At 39.9% G+C, this 21137-nt stretch overlaps 1 protein-coding gene across 1 annotated transcript in view; it reads left to right on the top strand.

The window, feature by feature from the left end:
• The first annotated feature begins 7140 nt into the window (after positions 1-7140).
• Positions 7141-21137, top strand: part of LOC110335866 — a 120338-nt gene continuing 106341 nt past the window's right edge. The window contains exons 1-2 of the mRNA XM_021218254.1: positions 7141-7220; positions 11189-11314. The gene's annotated coding sequence lies outside the window, so the exon portion shown is untranslated. The remainder of the gene's footprint in view (positions 7221-11188; positions 11315-21137) is intronic.

The raw sequence follows: 21137 nt of genomic DNA, 5'->3' as shown, positions 1-21137 counted from the left end.
GCAGAAAGCTGTCTCCAGCAGGACACAGAACTGTCACCTCGCATCCATCACTGACTCTTGAGTCCTTCATCAACCACTCTAACACCCGTTCCTCAGGATCAGCCTCAGCAATCCACATAACAGCCACCCATTGGCACAAGTAGTACTGTGACTTTTCCTAGCCCTTCCTGACAGTATCCCACAGGTTTTTATTGTTTGGCACACCTGAAGCAACCATCAGTGGGCATTTCTCTTTTTTCAAAGTTCTCATGATAGTAATGCTCCCCAGAATAGTGGAGGTGGATATAAAATTTTATCATAAACTGTCAGTTAAAAAACAAACAACAAACAAACCAAACAACCACCACCACCACAAAAAACCACAGTCTATCTGTTAATGGGTTTCTTTTTTTCTTTTAACTAGAAGCCTGATAGAAAAACTGCAGCTGAAGGAATGAAAAAGTGTCCTGGCTTTCCCTGTTTGCTCAAGGGAACAATACTTGTCCAACTTACTCCCTCAGTCCTGATAGATTAACTTTCTTCTAACCACTTAGATGGTGAAGTGGCTTCAATTTCAGGATGACTTTCCACCCAAGAACAGAAATTGAAAATAGCACTCTTACCTGTATTAGAGAAGAGAATGGACAACTCATCAAATGTGGTGATGGGGGTTCTTGTTGTTGCCTATTTCACTCTGGCCTGAAAATGAAGTCTATTGGAGCAGTGTGACATTCTTCAGACTTACATCGCCCTATAAATATTTATTTACTCAGGTGGCAAAGAGCTGACGTCATCTCTGTCAGTGGCGATAACAGTGAATTTAAATGCCGTTTACACAGCAGCTTTACTGAAGCTAGTGTGTATCTCAGTTAGGTTTCCTCATATTTGTAGAATGGGTTCGAAGATTCTGGGATTCTGGTTGGTGCCAGTTTTAGGTGGGATGGTTTTTATTTTTTTTTTGCTTTTGGTTTTTTTGTTTTAATATTATGAACATCATGTTTAAAGGTGCCACAGAGACATGTTAAAATTGAGACCTCAGGGGTTTGATTGGTCCTGACCACTGCCTCTGATTCATGGATAAGGGCTCTGCTGGAAAGGTAACCATAAATGTGAAGGAAGTGGGAAATTGCTGTCTGATGATAAGAAATACATCTGGAAACCTTGAAGTTACCATGGCTCTCATGGTATATAATAATCACTTCTAGTGAGACCTTTAATTTGTTTTGTATATATTATTCAGTTTGCCATACTAATCTCTTAAGTTCTTACCCACTTAAGAACCAGACATGGGAGACTAGTAGAATCATTTGATCTACAGTCAGGAAGCAGGAAAAGGGATCCAGACAGAAAACTTCATGGCCATTCCTCAGTGCCATACTTCCTCCAACCAGTCTCTCTCTCCTAATGGGCCATGTAGTTCCCACAAAATACCATCATCTGGGGACCAAGTCCGTAGATACCTGTGGATAACATTTCACACCCTATTATACTAGCTACTAAGGACAGAGCTCTCTGGTTGCCTTATTCTCATAGTAAGACTTACACAGGATATTATTTAGTCAGTGTATCAATAGTTTTACCTTTAAGAAATCTGTTATGCTTGTTACTGTCAGCTTGACAGGATCCAGAATCACCTACAAAACAAACTTCTGAACAAGTCCTCAACAAAGGCCCATTAGGGTGGCACCATTCTATGGGCTGCAATTTCAGACAAAGGAGGAGGATGCAGTAGAGTACCACTGGCCTTTGCCGACTGTGAATGTGACACAGTCTCATACTTCTGCTGCCACACCTTCCCCTACCATGCTGCTCTGGCACAAAATAAAATACAACTTTCCTAATGTCGACTCTGTCAGGTATTGTGTCACAGCAATGTGAAAAAATAAACACCAAACTGTAGAGAACAGAGAGCCATAGGGGCCTTTTGATGTGGATTTCCAGTAAGAGTCAGGTAAAGCATGGCTGGCTCTGGACATTCAAGGAATCTGGGTCATTCTTTTTGTTTGTTTGTTTGTTTTGTTTTTAGAGATAGGGTTTCTCTGTGTAGCCCTGGCTGTCCTGGAACTCATTTTGTAGACCAGGCTGGCCTCAAACTCAGAAATCCGCCTGCCTCTGCCTCCCAAGTGCTGGGATTAAAGGCGTGTGCCACCACACCTGGCTAGGGGTCATTCTTACACATTATGAAGTCTAGATGAAGCAGGAGGTACCAACCTTGGCTATCTCTGGAACACAGCTTCTTTGTGTTCTCAGAAAACTTTTCCCAGACGTTTTCACCTTAGTGATGCTGGTCTCTCTTAATCACCACTAAGGTCTTAGCTCCAGCTAACCAGTATCCGTCCCAGTAATCTCCTACTATTCCTCAGCCACATGGTTGAAGCTGCTGAGTTCTACCACTTACTGGAGCTGGAACATGTCCCCCGTGTTCTGTTGCGTTATCTCCAGTTTTTTGTTTCTCAATCCCTTCACCATCTAAGCTTGGCTGTCCTGGGACTTGTTATGTAGATTGGCCTTGAATTCAGAAGTCTGGATGGTTCTGTCTCTTGAATGCTGGGATTAAATTTGTGTACAGCCATACCTGAACTTGGAACTTGATCTGTGCCAGGTCACCACTCCCTTAATTTGTTTATCTCACAGACCAAGGATTCAGCTCCGTTCTATTTCCTGGTGCCCCTTTAATGCCTGAACCATATAGTTTGAGGTTTTTTTTTTTTTTCTTTTTAAGTTTGCTACACTTAATCAAAATGTTCTTCATGAGACTAAACCACACCACAGAGTCTAAACTGGGTTCTCTTGAGACCTCCTTTGTCAGTGTAATTAATTTGACTCTCTTCACCTTAGCCTTAGACAGGCTTTCAGACAAGGGCAAAAAGCAGCCACATTCTACCAAATTATCTCAAGAACAGACTTTCAGACACATACTAAAATTCTTCTCCTTTCAAACCTCTAGAGCTAGGATTCCACAGTTCAAATCACCCTCAGTAACAAAGTCTTCCATATTCCTATTAGGACAACCCATTAAGTCACACTTAAAGCATTCCACTGCTTTCCAAAGTCCCAAATCCTCATTCCTCCAAAGAAAAGCATGGTCAGGCCTATTATGGCAATACCCCAGTCCCTGGTACAAACTTCTTCCTTAGTTGGGGTTTTGCAGCTGTGAACAGACACCATGACCAAGATTCACAACATTTCATTGGGGCTGCTTTACAGATTCAGAGGTTCAATCCATTATCATCAAGGTGGGAGTATGGCAGCATCCAGGCACGCATGGTGCACAAGGAGCTGAGAGTTCTACATCGTCATCGAGAAAGGAAGTCAGGGGCAGACAATTATCAGGCCGCTGGAAGGAGGGTCTCAAAGCCTACCGTCACAGGGGGAGAATATCATTCTTAAAGACACATCGAATATAAATAGGTGAATCGGAGCACGAGGCAAAGCATTCTACTCCAAACCTAGATGGGTGTTAGTGCGGAGCACAGAACAAAACACTTTTAGCCTTGGTTTCCTAAATACATCTCTGAAGGGTCCTTTTCAGGGTTCGGTCTTCTACCTCTGTTACTACATATTTCGACTGTTTTATTTTATGTAACTGGTCTTCAACATCAAACACACCTCCTCAGGTGACACTGAGCCTCCCGAATGCTTTGTCTTTATGTCACTTTTCTTCCCCCAGGAAATTTCTGTTTCCCTATCCCTTGTCAGCAGTCTTTTTTTCCCCCCGGAGACAGGGTTTCTCTGGGTAGTCCTGGCTGTCCTGGAACTCACTCTGTAGACCAGACTGGCCTCGAACTCAGAAATCTGCCTGCCTCTACCTCCCAGTTGCTAGGATTAAAGGCGTGTGCGCCACCACTGCCCAGCCTGTCTTGTCCAACATGGAAGTTGGGCATCACGGATTGTAACTTCTTTACATAAATACCTTGGAGCACTGCCCCCTTTTCTCCTTAAGGCTTGAATATCAATATGTACCTTTCTTCCACAACTACACTTTCCTCTTCATCCTCCTGCTCCTCCATTCTTCATTTCTGTCCTCCCTCTAGTCCTTCCTCTTCTCTTGCTCACGTTTCATCGTTCCTTCCTGTTGTTCTTCATTCATGGCTACCATCATTACCAACAATTCATCTGGTTTCTACATCACCTTCCCCTACATTCAGTTTTATTCTAAATCCATTCTTTATCATACAAACAAAGAGATCTTCTAGGGAATTAATCTCATCCTTTGTTCTTACTGAAAAGTTCAAGGTACTGGAGAGAGGCCCAGTGGTTGAGAGTATGTATCTTTTAGAGGACCCAAACTCATTTGCCAGCACGCATGTCAAGGACTCAACCAGCTTGTAACTTCAGCTCCAGGGGATCACAGCACCTGTACCCACATAGTCATCCCACATCCACATCCACATGTTCACAGTAAAAATAAAATATAATAAATCTTTCTTCTAAAAGAAGTCTCTCTGGGGGAAAGGAAGAAAGAACACTGTTCTTTAGTATAGCTCAGCTCCCTAGTTTTAACTCACTATTTACTTTGAAACTCATGAGTCATAATTTAAAATCTTTAATGATATAAAACTGCTAATTTTTATGTATTAGTAACATTCCTTAAAGATGATGATGATGCAGGCTGTAATCTTTGCCTTTGGGTGTCGGAGACTCCTTAACACGCTTTGAGTTTAAGAGAGTCCTGGGTCTCAGTTTTTTGTTTGTTTGCTTTTTTAAAAAAAAGACAACTTTAGTAATTATGACCAATATCATATGCTCCTCTTCCTGGAGAACGGGGGCATCATCACCTTGGTGCTTGGGTGAGGCAATCTAAGGTTAAGAACCCCTGCCCTCAATGACATCATTCCAAGGAATAAACACAAGTACAGAAGACAGGTCAAGGTAGCTTTTAATAAAGTCTAAGTTGGGACATTCTGCATGGAAGGTCAGATGAGCACAGTAGAGGGAACACACGATAGTGAGCCCCAGAGTTTAGTACTGGGTATGACAGGTATAGGAGTAACCACTGCCTGGGACAAGAGGCATCTCAGACACACGCACAAGGAAAGCATTCCGCTCCCAACCAATAAAGAAATAATTACCTATATCCCATCACTGTTAGCTTTAACATTGCCTCCAGTTAAAGGCTGTGGTGTGGTGCAGCCCCAAACTCTGGGATGGGTATGTGACAGGAGGTGGTTAGTCTCACTTGTTACCTGGGCTCCCTGTTCAGCTTTCCTATGCTTTGGACAAGGACGGAGCCACCCACTGTATTAACTGACAATAGTTTGGCCCTTCATTTTGTAGCCAGTCTAGGACCCCAGGATTCTTACTGATTCATTTTAATTTTTAGCATGACAGTTAAGTTGAGGGTTGCTGAAGCATTAGTGTTTGAAGATTTTAAGCTGCCTCTGGATAATCTATCTCTTCTTCCAATTCTCTTCCTCCTTCCTCCTTCCTCCTTCCTCCTTCCCTTTTCTAACATCACGGTACAAATAGAAATAATGTTTTATTCATTTAAAATTCTTTCTTTTAAATTAATTTATTTTTTACACTCCATATTCTATTTCCCTCCCCCCCATCCACCCTCTGACTGCTCCACATCCCACACCTCATCCCCACCCCACCCCTGTCTCCACGTGGATGCCCCCACCCTCATTTAAAAATTCTAAACAATGCCACACCTTTCAACATTTTAAATATTCTCTATCACGAAATATGGAAATGGGACTTGAGATCTGGCCTTCCTGCAGCAGACGGACCTCACTTGGGTCCCTGATCTGCGTGCAACGGGTCTCTTGGTTGCAGGCGAGGGAGGATTCAGCGAATGTAGGGTGACAAACAAATAAGGACACAAAGGAGTGTGGTATCTGAATGCAATTTGTCAATTTGAGCATCAGACTATTTATACAGAATAAAATAGGGAAGTTAGGTAACATATCAGCAAGGTACAAATGAGGTTACTGGATGCTTAATGACTCTTACACAAAACAGAAGAATGTAAACACAAAGACTGGCAGGAACTGGGCAATAAAACAACTGAGACAAAGTCAGCTCTATCTAAGGTCAGCTATCCTCTTAGAAGCCAGGTGTGAGGTCTTTACATTCCTGGGGCAAGGGCTTTCACACCCAAGTCCTGGTTCTACTTAGGGAGTTCCATTCTAGCTAACCTTCTCATGAATAATGCAATACTCTAAAACCATAGCCCGATCTTCTTCCTAAACCATTGTAAATTCCTGTATATGGGAGCAACTTGGCTTTTATTCTATGTGATAGTGTGGGGGGACTTTCTATTAATAAGTAATGTAGTCTGCCACACATAACTATACTAAGAATTCTAAACTTACTTTGTGAAGCTTACCTTGAGATTTCTAACTCTATGTAGTAGATAGTAAAGCCTGATTTCTNTCACTATCTCTCTTACAATACTAGAGGCAATTCTGAATGTCACTGAATAGGCAACATTCTTAAAAATTCCAAACCCAGGGTTGGCTCAAGGACTACCTAGGGCACTGGTGAAGGCCAGGAAGCAAAGTTCAANNTTGCTTAGGTATTTGACAAGTCATTGTTTGGAGGCACCTATAACAAAACAATACTTAAAGGAAGCACACAGATCCATTTGCAAGGACAAAATTGGAGCATACGTGATATGGGATGCCACAGTTCCAGGAGACTAAGTTTCCATGAAACTCTTGGCCTCGGGACTGCATCCAGGCTTTTGGCCTGTCATGATTGTCACTACTGGAGACAATGTAGCACCTTCCAAATCAAAATCTCCATCAGCTCTAATCAATAGGCTGCTTCCATTCAGCACAGCAACATGAAGTTATGTCAATCTCTTATTAACTAGCCCAACTCATATGAGCAGTGAATTACATCATTAACAATTTCATTCTGGCATAGATTTCTTCCTTTTCACCCTGTGAACACCATGCCAATGTTTTTCATACACCTCCCCCTGGTCAAAAATCTAAACCATAAAAACCCACAATGCATCATTATATACTAATGGTGTGTTTAAAAATAGGCTATTAGGACCAATTAAGATGGCTAATAATAGACTGATTAAGGGACAGTAAACCATTCCTGACATTGCATAAGATTAAATATGCTAATCAGATTTGGGACCTAAAAACCCAGATAAAACCAAAATAGAACAAGACAAGACGAGTCACCCAAATCCTACTTTATCTTCTTGCCTTTCAAACTACGTATTTGCATTTTATCGATGTTTCTTTCAGAGCTGAGCAATTCGTGAAGGCTTTTCCCAGGTAAGCTGATTATATGTATGTACGGTTGTATGTATGTGTATATTTCAGAATTGGAATGCTGTCTATTCTAATATTTGCTGGTCTGAAATGTTTGTGTGGCAAAGGAAAATAGCCAAGGAAAATGGCTTGAATGTTATGTATGAAGCTATCCAACAGTTGTTTGTAACTTAACTCTGATAACAAATAAGATGAAGACATCCAGAAAAGTAGCCTACACAATGTATTTAAGCTGTTGTTATTTATGCTAAGAAAGACATCACATATGCATTTGAAGAGGCATTATCCATATCCTAATTTGGTTATTCCAAATAAATTGTGCATTTTGAAAGCAAGTAAAATGCAGTTGACAAGCCAGGCTTCTTGGCATAATTGAAATTCACTCTGAATCCAGGAAGGGTCAGTTTCATTTCTAAGCTGTAGACCTTGTTTTGAATTCTTATACTGCCTGGTTTCTGTTGCAAAATTAAACATAAAAATGACTTCCTCTGTGTTCATAGGATGTTTCTTCATTTTATAGTTAATATTACTTAGATGGTCATTTGTGCCTTGTATTAATTATCCAAAACATTAACCTGCTCTCAAGAAAACAATAGAACTTAAGGACATTATATAAATTTTTAGTAACAATCTCAATTGCTAATTGATTTATGCCAACTTTATTCTGACATGGTGTTTGGGGTCACAGCAAAATACTCTGATCACCGTGTTTGGGATAAATTATTTCTAATTAGATCTTCCTAAAATAAACTGATGTTTCCAACGTGGACGGGTTCACACCTCCCTTAGTCAATCTACTGGTTCCCCATTCCCAGGAGGTCCCCATATTGATGCTAAACTTAGTGAGGACATCTGATCAGCATCTACAGCCCAGAACACCTAGTCTCAAGCTATCCTCCTGTCTCAGCCTCTGGAGTAGCTGGGACTTTAGGCATGCACGACCAAGAGGCTTCATCTAGCAGCTGATGGAGATGCAGAAACCCATAGCCAAGCATCTCAGAGAGTCTTGTAGAAGAGTTGTGGATAGAATTAAGTGAGCCAGAGGGGTCAAGGACACCACAAGAAGACCTCCAGAGTCTACTAACCTGGGCCTATGGTGGCTCACAGAGAAACCACCAACCAAAGAGCACACAAGGGCTGGACCCCCTCATATTTGTAGCAGGTGTGCAGCTTGTCAGTTCCCCAACAATTGGAGGGGGCTGTCTCTGATTCTATTTCCTATCATTGGATCCCCTTCCCCTACCTAGATTACCTAGTTGGCCCTCAGTGGGAGAGGAGATGCTTAATCCTGCTGGAACTAGATGTTCCAAGGCAGGGTAAAACCCATGAGGGGCTTCCCTTTCTCTGAGAAATAGGAGATGGGTAAACTGGGAAGAAAGACTGGAGGGGAGCTGCAATAAGGTTGTAAAATAAATAATAAAAAATAAATAAATGAAAAAATAAACCATTGTTATTACCAGATGATCAGATGATCTCATATGCCACAAGACTTTTTTTTTTTTTTTTTTTTTTAGGTTTTTTGAGACAGGGTTTTTCTGTTTACCCCTGACTGTCCTGGAACTCACTCTGTAGACCAGGCTGGCCTTGAACTCAGAAATCCACCTGCCTCTGCCTCCCAAGTGCTGGGATTAAAGGCGTGCGCCACCACTGCCCGGTGCCACAAGACTTTTATAATATATAATATATATACATACACTCAGCAAAAATTTTTCATCATTTAGAATTTAGAAAGAAAAAAAGAATTTAGAAAGTTCTTAATTTTCCTTATTAAGTATTTAACTATTAGATACTTTTTCATTTCTTTTTCCTCTGAGAATTTTAACTCATTCCTCTTAGTATAAATTTGTAACACCAAATAAGTAGACTAAATCCTTCATTAGGAAATAAAGCTAAAAATAAAATCCACCTACCCTTGTTTGTCTCTCTTGCTAGCAGGTCACACTTACATTAATTTTAATATAAAGCCATTTAACCATTCAAAGAAATTTTTAGTTACCCTGTGAATCAACTTACAATTAGAATGCTCATAAAATAGTCTTGGCTTCTTTCTCTTCTGGTGAAAAACTGTGTAATGATCAAGTTCCCCCTTTTTTAATGGTACTACAGGAATGTGACTTTGGTGGAGTTGCTGCTAAACTCCTTCATATAATGTGCTTCCTTCATGGTCTGCTTCTTACAAAGTACAGAATAAAAGGTCTGGATGTGATCTCACTTGAGAAATGCAATTGTGCTCCCAAAAGTGCTATTCTTACAAGACTGACCAGACCTCAGTGAATCTAAGATTTGTTAGCACTGATTATCTGTCTAACATAACCATAGTCCTAAAGTAATCAAGTTAAGCTGATTACTAATTAATTCTAAACAACTTTTCATTTTTCCTTCACCAATGACAAGACTGCAATTTGCAAGGTGTGTATGGGTGTTTGTTTGTTTGTGTCTTTGTGTGTATTTGTGTGTGTGTCTGTTTGTATGTATGTATGTCTGTCTGTATGTATGTATGTGTATGTATGTGTTTCAGTGAGTGTCTGTGTGTCTTTGTGACTATATCTGTGTGTGTCTCTGTGTCTATGTGTGTGTGTGTGTGTCTTTGTGACTATGCCTGTGTCTCTGTAACTATGTGTGTGTCTTTGTCTCACACACACACACACACACACACACACACACACACACACACACACACACAAACTCCATAGCAGCATATGGAAGTCAGAGAAAAATGTTTAGGACTCTGTTCTCTAATTCTACCATGTGAGCTCAGAGACCCAATCAGATCATCAGGCTCTACAGAGATAAACCCCTTTACACACTGAGCCATTCTGCTGATCCAATCTTCAAACAATAAAAGGTATGCAAAAAATAACAAGCATGTGACACTTTTAACACCTTCCTGCTTGCAAACAAACACATTAGTTTTGATTATCTACAGAAAGTAACTTAATGAATAAGGTAAACATGGAAAATATTTTAAGTTGCAAATTCTAAATTTTTCAGAAATGTCTCTATTAAATCTAAGTCCAAGCCCCTTTGGAGCACTCTTGTATCACTGACATTAATACCATCACCAAATTATTTATTCTGGTGTAACAAAATTTCAAGGTACCTAACATAAAAATTACCAAAAAGCTACAAGGTTGATATTGCTCACAGTTCTCTAAATAATGCTTAAAGTATTGGGCTCAATATGTACCGTGCAATAAATTTGAGATTAAAACATTTTAAATAGCACATTTACCACTTTCATCTGAAAGACTTGAAGATGTAGAATTTAGTCAAAGACATGCCTTAGCCTCCAATGAGCAAAGCAGTGCTTTGTTTAGGGAATATAGATTGGTATTTATTAGTAGTGTGAGCAAGTTTTATTATTGTCTACAATTGATCAGTGTAGTTATAAATCAATATATCTTGAGTCTCAGAAAAAAAAAAACAAGAAAGATACTTCAGGGGTCCTGCACTGAGCAATCCAAACACTTTCTTTGCACCGTAATCCCCCGATGTACTCACTGACAATTTCAGCTCATAGACACACTTAGGTTCAAAGCACAGGAACCCTTTGACTCTGTGAAGCTGAATGTCAACACAATGTCACAGGAAAGGCAAGCAATCAAAAAGTCACCATGATTTGTCTTCTTACTTCAACACTCCTGGCCTGCTAATTTAACTTGCGAGATTTTCTGTCACAAGTCATGGTTAGCAGGAGATTGAAAGGATATTGGGGAGCTAACACCTGAGATTAGAACACAGTTTGGGTACAGCCTGTGAACATTCACAGAGCTGAGGGGGGAAAATTTAATTGTCTGTTACTGAGCCTTCTTCCTAGGAACTTGTTGATACAGAAAGAAATAGAATCTGCTCTTACACCAAGACAACATTGAAAAATGTATAAGCTTTAGGGTGCAAGGATAAGAAAGTGAGGGAAATAGTGTAGACCAAAGGCAAGCTGAACTCATAGCAAATTTCCTCTGGACTTCCAGACCCTGACACATTAAAGTTACCAAGATCCTCTGGATGAATTTTCATCCACCCTGTCCAATTCTGCCTTTGTTTGAATGGAAGTTTTTGAGTCAAAAGCACTTGGTTCATGCAGAACAAAAGAATGGGTATGTATTAAAAATGCTTATGTTTGGATCTTAAGTCTTGAAGATGGGGCTCTAAATCTACATATTTATTGTGTTTCTCATCTCAAATGAATTCAAATCGGAGAATCCCTATGCTATGCTGTAAAGCCCTTGAAATTTGCATCATATTTACATTTTTATATCAAGTCTATCTTATAGCCCAGCCCCTAGCTAAAGTTAAAGATTGCCTCTTTATAAGCATACTAGGTTTTCCCTTTTCTAATTAGACTCCCTTCACTGAAGTCATCCTTTAGGAAAGTAGAAGACAAAAGGACCCGATGATGTTAGAAGGTGCCCTGTGTTTAACAGAGCAAAGCAGTGAGAATCTTAAAACACATCAAGTAAAAGCATCCTTGGCTTTTAGGGACCGGCATGGTGAAGAGAAAGTGTAGCTCCTCTGGGCATCATTTTCTCAGATACTTTGCAATCTTCTTATTTCCTCTGATAAGAAATAGCTAGAGTAGAGGAGATCCTCTAACACATGATGGGCACTTAGAATAAACTATAAAGGATTCTTATTTTCTTTCATACTTTCCTCCCTGGTGTCCCCTAATGTATCAAACTTTACTACATGTGGAATTCATTTTCCTCGGTTTGCTAGTATAATTCTGTCTCCCATTACCTTAATACACCAATAATAATAAATAATAGCAAATTATACTAGCCAGTATCCTTTCCTATCTGCAGTTCATCCCTTTAGACTCTAGGGGACACTATGATTTAATATACATGGGGTAGACTTTTCTCGTCAAGAATTAGGCTTCATCTGTGCAGTTACATTTGGCCTACTATGGGTCAAAGGGGATGGTGACATTTATGTTCATGTTAGAACCCTTTCATACCTAGCCCTTAGAACTCAGGGCCCTAAGAGATTCATGTACCTGGGAACACCAGACATCTCATTAGTGGGTTGACATAACTACTCTTTGGGTGCCTCCAAAACTTAACTGTTAAACATTTGAAGAAAGGAAAATCAGTTGTTCTGGTTATGAAATTTGGTTGCTTCAATTTCAACTAAATATGTTCAAAGATTTTATGCATGTAAATGTGTATAAATAAAAAATATAAACAGTCACTCTTTGACAAGGTCAAGGAAGCAAAGGTGTAAAGAACAAGTTTCAGCCGGGCCTGGTGGCGCAGGCCTTTAATCCCAGCACTCGGGAGGCAGAGGCAGGCGGATTTCTGAGTTCGAGGCCAGCCTGGTCTACCAAGTGAGTTCCAGGACAGCCAGAGCTATACAGAGAAACCCTGTCTCGAAAAACCAAAAAAAAAAAAAAAAAAAAAAAAAAAAAAAAAAAAAGAACAAGTTTCAAAGTGCAACTGAAATTTCCTCAAACGATGTTCATTAAGGATGCTTAATTCCAAGACACTAGCAGACTCTTCAGCAAGAATTACCCACACATCCCATATTTGGAAGCTTTAATCCTCATCACTGTATGCTCATTGAATGCAGGTGTGAAATGATGTGTGGGTATTACTGTAATAGTTTTATTCCTATGAATTCTTTCCCCCTTCTTATGTATTTTTATAAATTACAGGGAAAGAAAAGACTATAGTTTAGTCCCATGCCATCCAGAGTCAAGCATGATGTTTAAAGTCAGGATTTTATACTTTGAGCATATTTGCAAAAGTGAATGTGAATATTAGACTTTTTAAATCTAGACTTTTCAGAATTTGTTTCATTGATAAAGACTTTTAACAAATGTGTAGTGTCTTGGAGAAATGGCTCAGTCAGGAAAGCACTTTTCACAATCATATGAGAAATTTAGCTTGGATCCCCATGGAAGCCCCAGGAGTGACAAGCTGTGTCTTTTTGTCCAGCACAGGGGAAATGGGGACTAGAATTCCTGGAGCTCTTTGGCCTTTCAGATAGATGAGCTCTGGGTTCTTCAAGATACTTGCAGCCAAGCCAGATTGATGAGCTCTGGGTTCACTAAGATATTAAGATGGAGAGTCTCTTAGTTTGGGTTTCTATTGCCATGATAAAACACTGTGACCAGAAGCAATTTGGGAATAAAGGGGTTTGTTTTCTCTTAAGATTGTGGTTTGTCATCTAAGAATCTCAGGGTGGCGGGAACCTGGAGTTAAGGACTGAAGCAGAAGCCATGGAGGAGTGTTGCTCGCTATATTGTTCTCCATGGGTTACTCATTCTGCTTTCCTAGACAACCCAGGACCACCAGCCCAGGGGTGGCACCACCCACAGAGAATTAAGTTCAATCGTCAATCAAACATGTGCACCACAGACTCTGGTGGGAATACTTTTCCGTTGAGATGCCCTCTTCCAAAATTACTGGAGGTTATGTCGAATCCACTACAGAGAACAACTGAAGGAAATGAATAGTATCAGCCTCCGGCCTCCATGCCTGTGTGTGCGCATGCACACTCACACGGACACGCGTGTACTCAATCTTCCCCCTACAAACTTTGTGCTAAGATCTAGAAAATAATATAAACAACAACAACAACAACAACAACAACAACAAGATTTCTTACTGAATTCATAGAAACAGAAGCCAGTGGGGTTTCACAAGGGGAACTAGACGACATCCTGCCTTGGAATTTGAGCATTTAATATATGAGTTTATTCTATAATTTAGTCTTCTGGAATTTTGATAGTGAGAATTGTCTACCCTTTGTGAACTTTTCCTCCTTTCTTGGTAATATAATATTATATTTCAGGGTTTCAAGGAAATGATTCAGCTCGGCAATAAAATAGAAGAATGCTAAGCAATTTGTCAGAACTCTTACACCAGTGAGAAAATTTAACAATCCGATCTGTTTTCTGAGCCTGCTGGTATCATGACTCGGTCCCACAGTAGATACACAGTGCTAGTGCTTTCTGTTTATACCCTACCTTATTGTTGTGTGAATAACAGCAATGAGTCTAAGCCCCGTTGAGAAGGCAGCATGGAAAGTTACATGCAGTTTACAGCACAAAGACACCAGGTACGGTGGGACTCAGCTTACTCAACAGCAGTCCTTGCATCCTTATTGTTGATTTGCAACAGAACAATTAAGCAGCACAAACCCAGGAAATCGGCAACCGCCTAGATTCCTCAATATAGATCCAAAAGCCTAGTAGTGATGCATTTTATTTGAAATAGAATTAAGTCCTGGGTATGTGTATCCAAAAATCAAACTGTTTAGGCTTTTTAAAATATGAAATGGGAGACCCTTAAAGATTGCTAGGCAGGGAAGTGGCATGATTGAGTTTCTATTTTTAAAAAAATCAGTCTGGCTTCTTGGTCAATCATAAAAGAATATGAATTTGGAAGAAAAGGATTTAAAAAGCTACTACAATAGTCCAGAGTTTAAACATATGTCTATATATAATACATGTACTATGTGTGCACTTGGAGACAGAATAAGACAATTCTGCTGGTGAGTTGGAAGGAGGTTAAAGGGAAGAATAAGAGATGATAGGGAGAGGCTTGGTTGGAACTGAGTGGATGGAGATACTGTTGACAGAGATGATGCAGCATCCAAGAAGAAAGATCTGAAAAAGCAGAGGACTTCACAGACTCGGGAGGGGTCATTAGCTTGAGTACAATTCTAGCTTAATTTTCAGGAGGATGCATCTATTTAACAAGTCCCATGTTTCATCCTGAAACTTCTATCCACATGAAACTGAGAGTTTCATTAACTAAGTTATCAACTCTACATTTGGAAGGACAGTGGTTAAAAAATACCGAAAAGAAGATTTCTCAGAAAGAGAGTTTATGAAGAAATGAGCGAGCGGTGATCAGACGTGTCTGACAAAGGACCAATGGGCCATTGCAATGTCAAGACAGTGTGGAGTGCTTCTTTTCTGTGTGAAATAATGCTCAGAGTGTGAATGCACCAAAGTGACTGAGTTGTAGCAACCTGATGTCTGTCGCGACCTGGACGAGGGTCCTGTCAGTGGAGTCTGAGGGGATAAATAGGCTGCTCGGAGCGAACTTGAGAAAACGATGAACGTTGAAGAGTGTGGCGCCGAGTTGTTAACTGTGTGTTGTTGTAAAGACATGTGACAGTTGATGCAGAAGTAAATCTGCAGAACGAAATGAAGACTGAGGGACAGGAGATAATAATCGCAAGAAAAATGTTCCGGGAAAAACAGCGTCGAGAAATGCTTACATTAGCCACAAAATAAAGACTTTCATAGAGTATGATACAAATTCAGAGAAATTTGTCATGTTGGTTGGAAAGGAGAGGGACACCGAGTCAGCTTCATTTTAGTATGGACTGAGTGGCAAGTTCATCCTCCCACAGGTAGGAAAAAGGGTGGCAGGGGGCCCGAAAAGGAAGAAAAAAACATTTGCTTAAGAGATAGGAAAGCCTCTTGCTTGCCTGGCATCTGGGACTTTATGTTCACTACCCCCAGGTCCCCATTCCCCATTTCTACACACCTCTATTCAATTTCCTGACCCTGTCTATGTCGTGTCCCCTCCCCCGTCTCCTCCCACACCTGATCCTGCCCTTCTTTTTGTCCTTTCCCTTCCTCTCTTCTTCCCATGTCCTTCCCACCCTCCACCTCCCATGATTATTTTGTTCCCGCCTTCTAAGTAGGACTGGAGCTTCCACACTTTGATCTTCCTTCTTGAGCTTCATATGGTCTGTAAGTTGTATCATGGGTATTCTGAGCTTTTTTCCCTAATATCCACTTATCAGTCTGTACATACCATGTGCGTTCTTTTGTGACTGTGTTACCTCACTGAGGATGCTATTCTTGAGTTCCATCCAACCATTTACCTGCGAATTTCATAAAGTCATTGTTTTTAATGGCTGAGAAGTTCTCCATTGTGTAAATGTAACACATTTTCTGTATCCATTCCTCTGTTGAGGAACACCTAGGTTGTTCACAGCTCCCAGGACCCAGTAAGGATAGCTGAAATACCCAACAATGGGGAGAGAGAACCTGTAGAGACCATATCCAGAGGTTAGGCACAGCCCCTGGTTGAGGGATGGGTCCCCCGCCCCCTTCTCGAAATTTTAACCCAGAATTGCTCCTGTCTAAAGGAAATACAGGGACAAAGAGTGGAGCAGAGACCGAAGGAAAGGCTATCCAGAGACTGCCCCACATGGGGATCCATCCCTTATGCAGCCACCAAACCCAGTCACTATTACTGATGCCAAGAAGTGCTTTCTGATAGGAGCCTTATATGGATGTCTCCTGAGAGGCTCTGCCAGAGCTTTATGGATACAGATGTGGATGTTTGCAGCCAACCATCAGACTGAGCACAGGGACCCCCCACTGGAGGATTTAGGGGAAGGACTGAAGGAGCAGAAGGGGTTTGCAACCCCATAGGAAGAACAAAAATATAAGCCTCCCAGACCCTCATTAGCTCCCAGGGACTAAACCACCAACCAAAGAGTACACATGAAGGGACCCATAGCTCCAGCTGCATACGTAGCAGAGGATGGCCTTATCTGGCATCAATGAGAGGGGAGGCCCTTGGTCCTGTGAAGACTTAATACCCCAGCATAGGGGAATGCTAGGGAGGTGAGGAGGGCATTGGGGGGGGGGCAGCCTCAGAAGCAGAGGGAGGGGTGAGGTAGGGGGGTCTGTGGAGGGGAAACTGGGAAAGGGGATAACAGTTGAAATGTAAATAAATAAAATAACCAATAAAAGGAAAGAGACAGGAAAGAAGGAAACGTTATCAATTATTGTGTGGGAAACTTTCAGGATGACAATGGAATCTCTGTGTGAAATCAAAAACTAAAAACTTTGAGGTAGGTATGAGAGTTTTATTCTAATTTTTCTTTTCTAGTAACGGCAACACTAAAACTTCTTGAAATGGTCAAATTCCTTAATGTTGTAAGAACATTCTTCCTCTGCCTTAATTGTGCTCTTTGGAGACTCAAAGATACATTTGTTAAGATTTTTCTGTTTTCCAGGAAAGGAAAAAGGCTACAGATAGCATTAAAATGATTGAATGCCTTGAAGAAGGGATCATGTGGGACAAAAATATAGAAACAAGAGTCAGGGATGCTAAGGGGCAACTCCTTTAACCCCTTATTTTACTAGGGTACAATAGGCACTGTGGTTGCAGCACACTGTGCTACACAAATAAAGGGGCACTTAGGTATATGTGGGCACAGACCATGAAATTCATTTATTCATATATGTGTGTGTGTGTGTGTGTGTGTGTGTGTGTGTGTGTGTGTGTGTGTGNTGTGTGTGTGTGTGTGTGTGTGTGTGTGTGTGTGTGTGAGCACTCTCCTAGGCAGTTGCTTTAAAGGAGATGAGACCCCCTCCCCCACTACTCCTTTGTACTGTCCATATGCAAGCGCATGAGACAATGTGTATATGTGTGTGTGTGTGTGTGTGTGTGTGTGTGTGTGTGTGTGTGTGTGTGAGCACTATGGAAAATACTAGTTATACACTGAACAGTACATTAAATTTTCTAGAACAAAGTTGTGCTCTCTCATAGCTAAAACACAAATCAAGTACAAAATTTTCTGGTATGAGAAGGAGCGATCCAGGGTGTCTCACCCATACATAAAAAGAAAGTTCACCTACTTCTTAGTAGCCTGGGTCCAGGTTCAGTTTGAGTTTCAGTTTCTCATCAGCCTTGTATGAAATGAATTTGTAGTCAGTATACAGCTAATTATTGATGTAGTTCATTAAATGTACATATAAAGTATGCATACATAAAGAGTAACTGATCTCATTTGAATGGAATGTATTGTAGTATTTTCTATTGTGTTTCTTAGAGACAAATCCATCATGAAAAGAATGTATTCTAATTTATCTCAGAGGTGAAGAATATAGCCTCAGAGATTGTAAACCCAGATCTCGAGTCTACATCCATAGTGTTCACCACTGAACACAGTGGGACAGCCACAGTTTCTGCCCCCACTGTATACAAACATAAAGAAATAATAAGTCCTTTTGAAGAAGTTTCAAAATTTGAAAACCCAATATCCATATAAAAGAACAACAAATTAAAGATGTTAAATTATGTATTTGTAATCTGTACACAATCAAATTCCCGCATTGTCTTTCTAAAAAGAAAAAATATTGCTTGTCTTATCAGCTTTAAGGACTTACTCAAACTTATTGGGAGAAAGAATAGAAAGGAAAGCTGAAAGTGCCAATGGATGTCACTTTTTCCAGCGACAAAGGTGCTCTAAAGAAGAGAAATATGCAGGAAGGTATCATGTTCCCAGAGTCTGGGGAATAAGTAGAATTGGGAATCAATATATACCATGATGTGAGGGATAAGGAGAAAAATTAGTTGAGAAAAATTTAAGTACATCTTTAGCACATGAGCCAGCTCTATTTAATTTGGAGAAATATGCATCTTGCTTGATTGATCCATAGTCAGAACTCTCTCAGAACTGCACATAAAGTTGCCCTGTTCCTATCCATTCAAGCTACTTTACCTGGGTTTTACAGATCACATATGCTATGTGCAAAAGCAGATGCCCATTGACAACACTCCCTGAGGAGTTAGGAGAATACTTTCTCCCAAATACCTCTTCCCAATACGTGCTGTTACTTCAGACATCATCAACAGGAATAGAACTAATTTACAACAGAGATAAAGAATTTTGTCTTCTAGGATGAACTGCCTACACAGATAATGTGTGTCTCCAGTTTCATAACATTTTCATATATTATGTTGGATGATACTCTAGTGGAGGTAAAACATCCTATTATTTCAATGAGGCTAAAATTTTAATGACTTTTAACTTAGGTAAAAAACACAAAAGTTACATTATTTTATTAGTATTAAAAAATGGAGTACAAAAAAATCAATTAAACAACAGTGACTGGAAAAATGGATTGTCCTCTTGTTGAGTATGCTGGTTTGATTCCCAGCCACCCACATGGGGACTAATAACTGTCCATAACACTAATTCTTAGAGAACTGAAAACCTATGCTGGCCTCTACAGACACTGGGCATTTATGTGGTGCATAAACATACTGAAAAACACTATGTATATGAAATATAATAATTAAAGTTTAGAAAATCCATTAAATAATGGTAATTTTACAATTTTCATCCTAAATACCTAAAAACCTGTGTGTGCAGCTATATGTTTATGTGTTATATATGTTTGAATCTTCATATTGTACAGCTCATTCCAATGAATTGTTGAGCAACAACTAAACAGGAAGAGAAAGTATTTTTAGGACAATAACATATAGTCAAAGTAGAATACTACAGAGGAAGACACGATGCTGACAAGCTAACAAATGAACTCATTTGTAATTAGATGAAATCTAAATTCTGACCGAAAATAATGTCCAAGTTTGGTACTTTCAAAAGGTAGAGCTAACTGAGGATCGACAGTTCCCAAAAATGAGAGGGAAAAGAAGAAAAGCATACAGAAAGTGAAAAGACTTGAATACTACTATATGTAAGTCCAGTTCAATTGTTAGGTGGAGGGGATATACAAATTAACGACGTCTGTGTACTTTGTTCATTATCACAGAGATAACTGTATAAAAATGAAGAGATGTATTAAGAAACGCTATAGAATAGTTTAATGATTTTTGTCTTAGGGTGGTATTGATGTGAAGAGATAGTATGACCTTCACAACTATTATAATGGAAAACATCTCCTTGGGGCTGACCTACAATTGAGAGATTTTGTCTGTTAACATCATGGTAGCCTGCAGGCAAACATGATACTGGAGAATTAGCTGAGAATTCTACATCTGGATCCACAGGCAGCAGGAAGAGACAGTGATCCACTAGGTCTCGCTTGAGTACTTCAGACCTCAAAGCCAGACTCCAGTGACAGTTTTCCTCCATCAGGACCACACCTACTCCAAAAAGGCCATACCTCCTAATAGTGCCACTCCATCCAAACATACTGAGTCTACTGGACCATTCTTATTCAAACCCTACAGGGTTTGACTACTATAGATGTACTTCCACAGCAGTTATTATTTAGATGTACTTTGGGCTAAAATCTTTTAAATAGAATGCTTATTCATTTCAACATAGTCAATTAAGCTTCCACCTTGCTACATAACTTTCTCAATTTATCTGCTACCATCAACTAAAAGCTATTACAAGTGTAAAAATATCAAATAGTATGGGCTGTATACTGAACTGCCCTTGGCATGCAGTCTTTTAAGAATCAATGATAATCTTTAGTTATGGAAGGAAATCTTTCCATCCATACACTGCTATTGCGTCCATAATGGATTGTAAATGGCCTTTAGAGTGATTTCTCTCCTTGGCTCCTCTTCCATGCCATCCATATGACAGTTCTTCAATTGTCAGCAGGCTTATGGAAATTATCCTAGTACCCGATAAGTGTAGCTCTTCCTTCAGGGCTGAAGAGGGGCAAATGGGTATGGTCAGAGTCTCCAAGTACTCTAGTATACTTTTCCTCCTTTTCTTATCTAGGGATCCATGTAACTAATGGCTATTGTACATGAATATATATATATATATATATATATATATATTCATATATATATATACATATATATAGTTTAAACTTGTAATATTATATATATAAACTTGTTATATATATATATACATACATATATATAATATATATTAAATATATATATAGTTTAAAATTGTAACATTTAGATCCGAATCTTGCTTTTCCATTGTGATGGTATATCTAGGAGTTGCTATTGTGAGAGAATTGGGTTCTGAGGATGCCAAGTAGCCTTGGTTTCTGTTGCTTATGTTCTTATGCTTGCCTCCCGCCATCTGATTATCTCTAGTGCTACCTGCCCTTGCTATATCTGACTGGAGCCTGTCCTTCCTGTGATCCTGTGATCCTATCAGAACTCCTCAAGAGTTCAGCTGTCTCTGGGATCCTGTGATTCTGGGATCCTGTGATCC

This window comes from Mus pahari, chromosome 18, assembly GCF_900095145.1.
Source record: "Mus pahari chromosome 18, PAHARI_EIJ_v1.1, whole genome shotgun sequence".
NCBI lineage: Eukaryota > Metazoa > Chordata > Mammalia > Rodentia > Muridae > Mus > Mus pahari.
The sequence above is the reverse complement of the archived record's forward strand: the minus strand, read 5'-3'. Positions and strand labels throughout refer to the sequence as shown.